Raw genomic sequence first — 6,234 nt, 5'->3', positions numbered from 1 at the left:
ACTACCTTTCAGAGGAAACTCAAGGTGTTGAACTTGTCCACCTCTGCAGAGTGCCAACCCCTATGAATCACCACACTGTCAGAAATGAGAGAAATCAATTTCAAAACGAAGAAACAGTTCATCAAAATGATCATCTGAGACAATGAGTTACATATTTCAGGAAGAAGGTGCGTCAGAGTCTCACCTCTACCAATTAGTACATTCTTATCTCCCCCTCATTGTGTTGTTAATCACTTGATTTCTGTTGTATCAATGTAAAAATCAAGCCAAATGAGCAGTTACTGTGCAAAGCCTCAAACCGTGTCTTCATTTACACCCGACAGTCAGACGTGTTGGGAATGAGCATTGTCTGATTCTGCACCTTTCCATTATAGCTGTGTTTCCAATCAGAGCTGTGAGCCTGCTGTTGAGAGACATCTGACACAATCTTCTTTTGAGTCACATCACAGTTGTGACTGTGAGTGGAATGTCACAGATTTAATATTGCTATTTTTAAGGTGCTACAAGTAGGACTTACCTGTCACCACCACTGTGAAATGAGTTGTAATGACGCACCCTGATGCCAAGCAAAGGAGGAAGATATGATGGCTAATGTCACAAACAATAAACTTCATGATTGGCTTGGTATCATTTTAAGTATTTTTTGAGTTTTGACTCATTTGGATTCATGTTTGTTAACTGAAACTCAAAAAAGTTAGATTATTTCCTGTAAATGATACAGAAGAAGTATAGGTATTTTACAATATAAAATGGACCATGAGTTCCAGCTCAAATCAACATTTTATTCTAAAGGAGATGCAAATTGGATGCCAAAACGGAGTGAAATATAGATAATATTTGCTATGCAGTGGCCTTTTGCTGCATATCATACCCTTCTCCCTATCGCCCAAAATCTTTCATGTGTGTCTATACTATTAAACTGTCCAAAAAAGATAACGTTAAAAAAACTAAAACATTGTGCTCGACAGCAGTAGCTCTCAGTTATATAAAAAGAAAAACTACAATATAGACATTGATGCATTTTGGCGCCACTGTCACTGACAATTCTCTCCCCATATGATCGCTCCATTAATATAAGGAACTTACAGACTATAACTGCTCATAAACCAGGGCTATCCGAAATGATTTAAGGCTGAAGACAATGGTTTAAGAATATTTAACATACAAATATTACAGCAAGGGCCAGATGCATGTAAATGTATTACTAAAACTCTGTGCATGACATAAAGACAGAAATATATGTAACCATTATTTTCCCCTTGATATGTAAAGCACGTGAGCCTCATCTGATCTCCCACAGTTAGCCATCAATGTAATAAGATGCTCTTACAATCAACTGGTGAGAGTGAAATCACATTTTGTTGATAATATGAGAAAAACAATTATGCATCCTGCTGTCATTACCATCCAGTCATGAAATTATACTGTGGAACACATTTTATGCAATATTGCCCTCAATCCCCTAAAACCAAATCACTCTGGGAAGTTGGTCAGTGTAACAGCGTAACCCAATGCTATGCACATCTGTCTTATGGTGTATCGCCCATTACTGGTATAACACACCGTCTTTTGGTTTCACATTCAAAAGGTATTCCTGAAGGTATATTTATCCCAGGATAAAAAAAAACTTTTTTCCCTCTTAACTGCTGTGCTCGGATATCATTAAACTAGATCTCACTAATGGTGCTCAAAATGCCAAGACAAAATATTTAAAAACTGAACAGTAATACATCATTATGGAAATCATGACCTGGTTAGCCAAGATGATCCACAGAGCTTTCAGTGAGCCATTTTATGTAGGAACAATTTTCTTTCAAATCAAGGATTTTGGCATCATAAGCGTATTTCGATTATATATCAATCAAAGGCAAAAAAAAAGATCTAAATGAATAAACACTACAGGTAAGAGGGAAATTATGTGTTTTTAGATTTTGGGGTGCACATTACACAGATTGTGTCCCATTAAGTACAACAATAAATCAGCAGCTTTTGCTCAGCATTAGGGTAAGCGTTATGATAATTGGTCATCTACCAATCAGAAGGACAGAGGTTTAATCCCCAGGATTTGCAGTTAATACTTTTTTTGGTCAAGATACTTTATCGTTTTTAACATTTGGATTGTCTATGTTGTAAATGTATTATCTTTTCAATCTATACACACAATAACTATTGCATCCATCCTGGGAGTTTTCTTCCATTTGGACCCATTCATTGTGTGTTTTCTCAGGAGTTTTTCCTTGTAGACTGCGGGGGTCTAAGGAAAGAGGGTGTTGTATGCTGTACACCAGGGCTACTCAATCCGGCCTCTGGGTGATATTTACTGGCCCTTTGAGTATAATGTTAACAAATAATCTAATTTTCTTTTTGGGCCAGAGTGCCTTTATTCCAGAGAGGGTGTTAAATTGAGAGATAGAGGGGAAGACATTGCCTGAAAACTTTGGCGGGCTCGGGTTTCGAACCCACCTACTAGCAACTGTAGTGACAACTCCTGTCATTTATTGCACCTCTGCTTGAATGATTAGTTAATTTCACCTAAATTAAATATAATGAAATGATGTTGATGGTTAAATCAGCTTCACATGTAGGCCTACTGAGTTCTGAACTTGCCATTTAGGTCTATAAAAGGGGCTATGTTGTTTGATTTAATCAAACACAATATATGCACTCCACTATGCTGTTGTAGTATTTACTGTATCTGAAGCCCCTTGCTTTGGATCATCAACCGGCCCCCATTCCAAACTAATTGAATAGCCCTGCTGTACACACTCTAAAGCCCCCTGTGACAATTGTGTCATTTGTTATATTGGGCTATATAATTACAATTTCATTTATTGATTGATCGTAAGTTGCTCCCGTAGGCATGTAGCCATCTACAGTATTGAGGTGTTTGTATGTTGCTTTGGATGAAAGCGTCCGCTTAATGTCAGGTAATGTAATAATTATGAGTGCTTACTATGAACTGCTCCACGTCCCTCTCCATGCCCACGTTAGGCAGATCCGGCATCATGTGGGCGACCACTTTGAAGCCAGCGTCCTTTGAAAGCTGGAAGGACTCGCATACAGCTCGCACCGTGTGGCCTCTGGAAGAAACACATGTACAAAAGGGAAAATATAAAGCCTGAAGGTGGAAGGGAAAGTCAATTATCCTTTACAAACACCATCAGACCAGCTGCCATAACGTCATATCTGCTTTCTTATCTCCATCTGTTCATTCCCCCCAAACCTCCTCACCTGTTGGTGTCTCGGGCCACGTCTTCATACACACTCTGCACTCCTATCTCCAGCCGGGTGCAGCCGTAGTTCAGCATGTCGCTGAGGTGTCGCTTCAGGCAGTAGTCAGGTCGTGTCTCGATGGTGATTCCCACACACTTTGTGTTACTACGCTCCGAGTATCTGCAGGAGAAAGCAAACCGTCATTTCAGTTTTCTATTATAAAATGATAGAATTCGTACTACCCTACAAGTCCCTGCAGGAAACAATCTGTCACAGATTTCTACTATATCTGCTTGTAATACAATATCATTTGTAATTTTTACATTGAATGGGTGAGGAACATTTGAATAAAAACACAGAAACCGTTCAAATGCATTAGTTTCCAACAAATTCAATAATAATTCGGATGAGGTATACAGACAAGGTCCAATAAATAAAAATTAATTGAAGCAGCAGAGTGCATTTGAAAATAATAATGAACATAGCCTTTTTATGAGTCATCTAATTTCAGCGTTCATTGGTAAAGACCTCTAACATTTCGGAAAAATAACTAAGAATTTAATGGAAGATGCATTTAAAGAGCTTAGAAAAACATAAAAAGATCAAGGTAGGAATTTAACTATCTCATTAACTGGGCCTGATAATAATAAAACACCAGAAAGCAAAAAACTAAACTAAAAAAGTACACAGTAAAATGTCCTATATCATATTATTTTATATTATCTTTAAAGAGAAACCTGAAACTAAAGTCTGTTTTTTAATTTATCCTAGGAATACACAATATTGGATATATATATAAAAGAAAAAATAACATACTGTTATGACCTCTATATTTACAGTCTATGGTTAGGACCCTAGAAAAGGTAGATATTGCTTTTTTTGAGACCTTTATGTATAAGGTGAATAAGGTCAAATCCATGTCAGATTTCAGGTGTAGAATCCCTGAGATTACATGGCAATATGATATACTTCCTGCTTTGATATTTTTACCATATTTTAAATCTGACTCTTTAGCCTAACTGACTCCGCTGGAGTGTTCCATATGCTGGGATCATTAAGCAGCATCAATTTACTTGCTGTGCACAGCTCATTATCCAGACTCTAACCTCACATTAAAGGACACACTAATGCAACAAATGAAATAAGAGGGATGGGAAGACAAATGTGTGTAATGAAAATGTGAAACGAGACATTAATGGGTGTTTACTTTGTGACAAAACAAGTTAAATACTTACACTGTTCAGTCATTTAGAAAACATGACTCATAAGGGGTGTAGATTATTGCATCTGATAACATTTGAAGTCATCATTTTCACTTTATTTACAGGTTAGTATTAAAGGTGGGGTGGGTAATTTTGGAGAAACCAGCTCGAGTGCTCTAGAATTTGAAAATACACAGCCGGAAAAAATCTGCCACTTCCTTACAGAGCCCCTCCTCCAACACACACGAACGCGCACATGACCAATGAGGGCACGAGATAAGTTTGTGCACAGATGGAAGGCTGACAGGCAGGTAGGCCATCCAGTTATTTTAGCCGGCTAAAATGATTGGTCGTGCTTTTTACAGTACCACGGCTTCCACAGATGACATTTATTTATGGATTTTTTGTCAAAGCACTTAAGATATTCAACGCTGTCGGGATGTTGAGAGCATTCCATGGAATATAACAAAAAGTGTATCTCGAGCCGGTTTCTCAAACTTACCTACCCCACCTTTAATATCTATTTGTCAATTAATGTTGGTATAATGAATATTTTTTCAACAAGCATTTTATTGGATTTTAACAGCCCACTGAAAAAGCTAAATATACTTTAATATCAGTTTATTGCAATTAATATCCTTTTTGCGTAATTCCAACACTTCACTCATATGTTCTTCATATAGAAGAACTGAACTTCCCCTAAGGGATATTACAGTCAGTCTTAATCTTAATATAGTGAAGCCCTAACACACATTATGGATAAGAGTCCTAACTGATGGTATTTATATTCTCCGATATAAAATATTGAATCAGTGTTTATACATTTCTTTTTATGAAAATATGTCTTCGCCTTGAGTTTACCGGAGGCCAGATGAAGTGATTGCTTCAATTATCAACCCACACATATATGCTTTCCACTGAGCTTGTGATATTATTGTAAAAAGCATATTTTCCGATGATCAGATAATAATACAATACAGCAGTCACCAGCTGCGCAACATGAGTCATCATCAAACTCCCTCTGCATCTCTCCACAAGTCAACTCCCTAATTCCCTCTTACAAAACAATGTGCACTGTATGACCATCAAACCATTCTCCAATAGATATTGTAATTATATAATATATTTTCCTGGTTGTAAAAGGCTGCAGATGACAATTTCAGAATTTACCAGATTATTCTTGCAGTTCCAAATATTTGCCTTTAACTATTTGGTAATGATATCCACAATATTCATTATTTATTAAAATGTCCATTATGTAAAAATGTTCCTAAAGCGTCAATGGTCAAACCCACAATATCGTCACAAAATCTAAAAGCTATATAATAGTTGGTCGAAATCCCTCCAGCCTTAAATAATAGGATGCCATTCTTAACCTAGAAACAGAACCTCAGACAGCAAGTCTGACGGAAGAAGCAATACAGAAGTACAGTGGGGCAAAAAAGTATTTAGTCAGCCACCAATTGTGCAAGTTCTCCCACTTAAAAAGATGAGAGGCCTGTAATTTTCATCATAGGTATACCTCAACTATGAGAGACAAAATGAGAAAAAGAAAATCCAGAAAGTCACATTGTCTGATTTTTAAAGAATTTTTTTGCAAATTATGGTGGAAAACAAGTATTTGGTCAATAACAAAAGTTCATCTCAATACTTTGTTATATACCCTTTGTTGGCAATGACAGAGGTCAAACGTTTTCTGTAAGTCTTCACAAGGTTTTCACACACTGTTGCTGGTATTTTGGCCCATTCCTCCATGCAGATCTCCTCTAGAGCAGTGATGTTTTGGAGCTGTCGCTGGGCAACACGGACTTTCAACTCC

General features: G+C 37.1%; 1 long non-coding RNA gene across 1 annotated transcript; it reads right to left on the bottom strand.

The window, feature by feature from the left end:
• LOC104941219 (uncharacterized) lies at positions 1 to 3,395 on the bottom strand. The gene is made up of 3 exons (XR_797875.1): positions 3,232 to 3,395; positions 2,954 to 3,080; positions 1 to 75 (listed from the first exon to the last, which is right to left on the bottom strand). It is a non-coding gene; the product is annotated as an uncharacterized lncRNA (long non-coding RNA).
• Positions 3,396 to 6,234: the final 2,839 nt, after the last annotated feature.

Source organism: Notothenia coriiceps, unplaced genomic scaffold (assembly GCF_000735185.1).
Source record: "Notothenia coriiceps isolate Sejong01 unplaced genomic scaffold, NC01 NC01_scaffold00003275, whole genome shotgun sequence".
NCBI lineage: Eukaryota > Metazoa > Chordata > Actinopteri > Perciformes > Nototheniidae > Notothenia > Notothenia coriiceps.
This window is presented reverse-complemented; position numbering and strand designations above follow the sequence as displayed.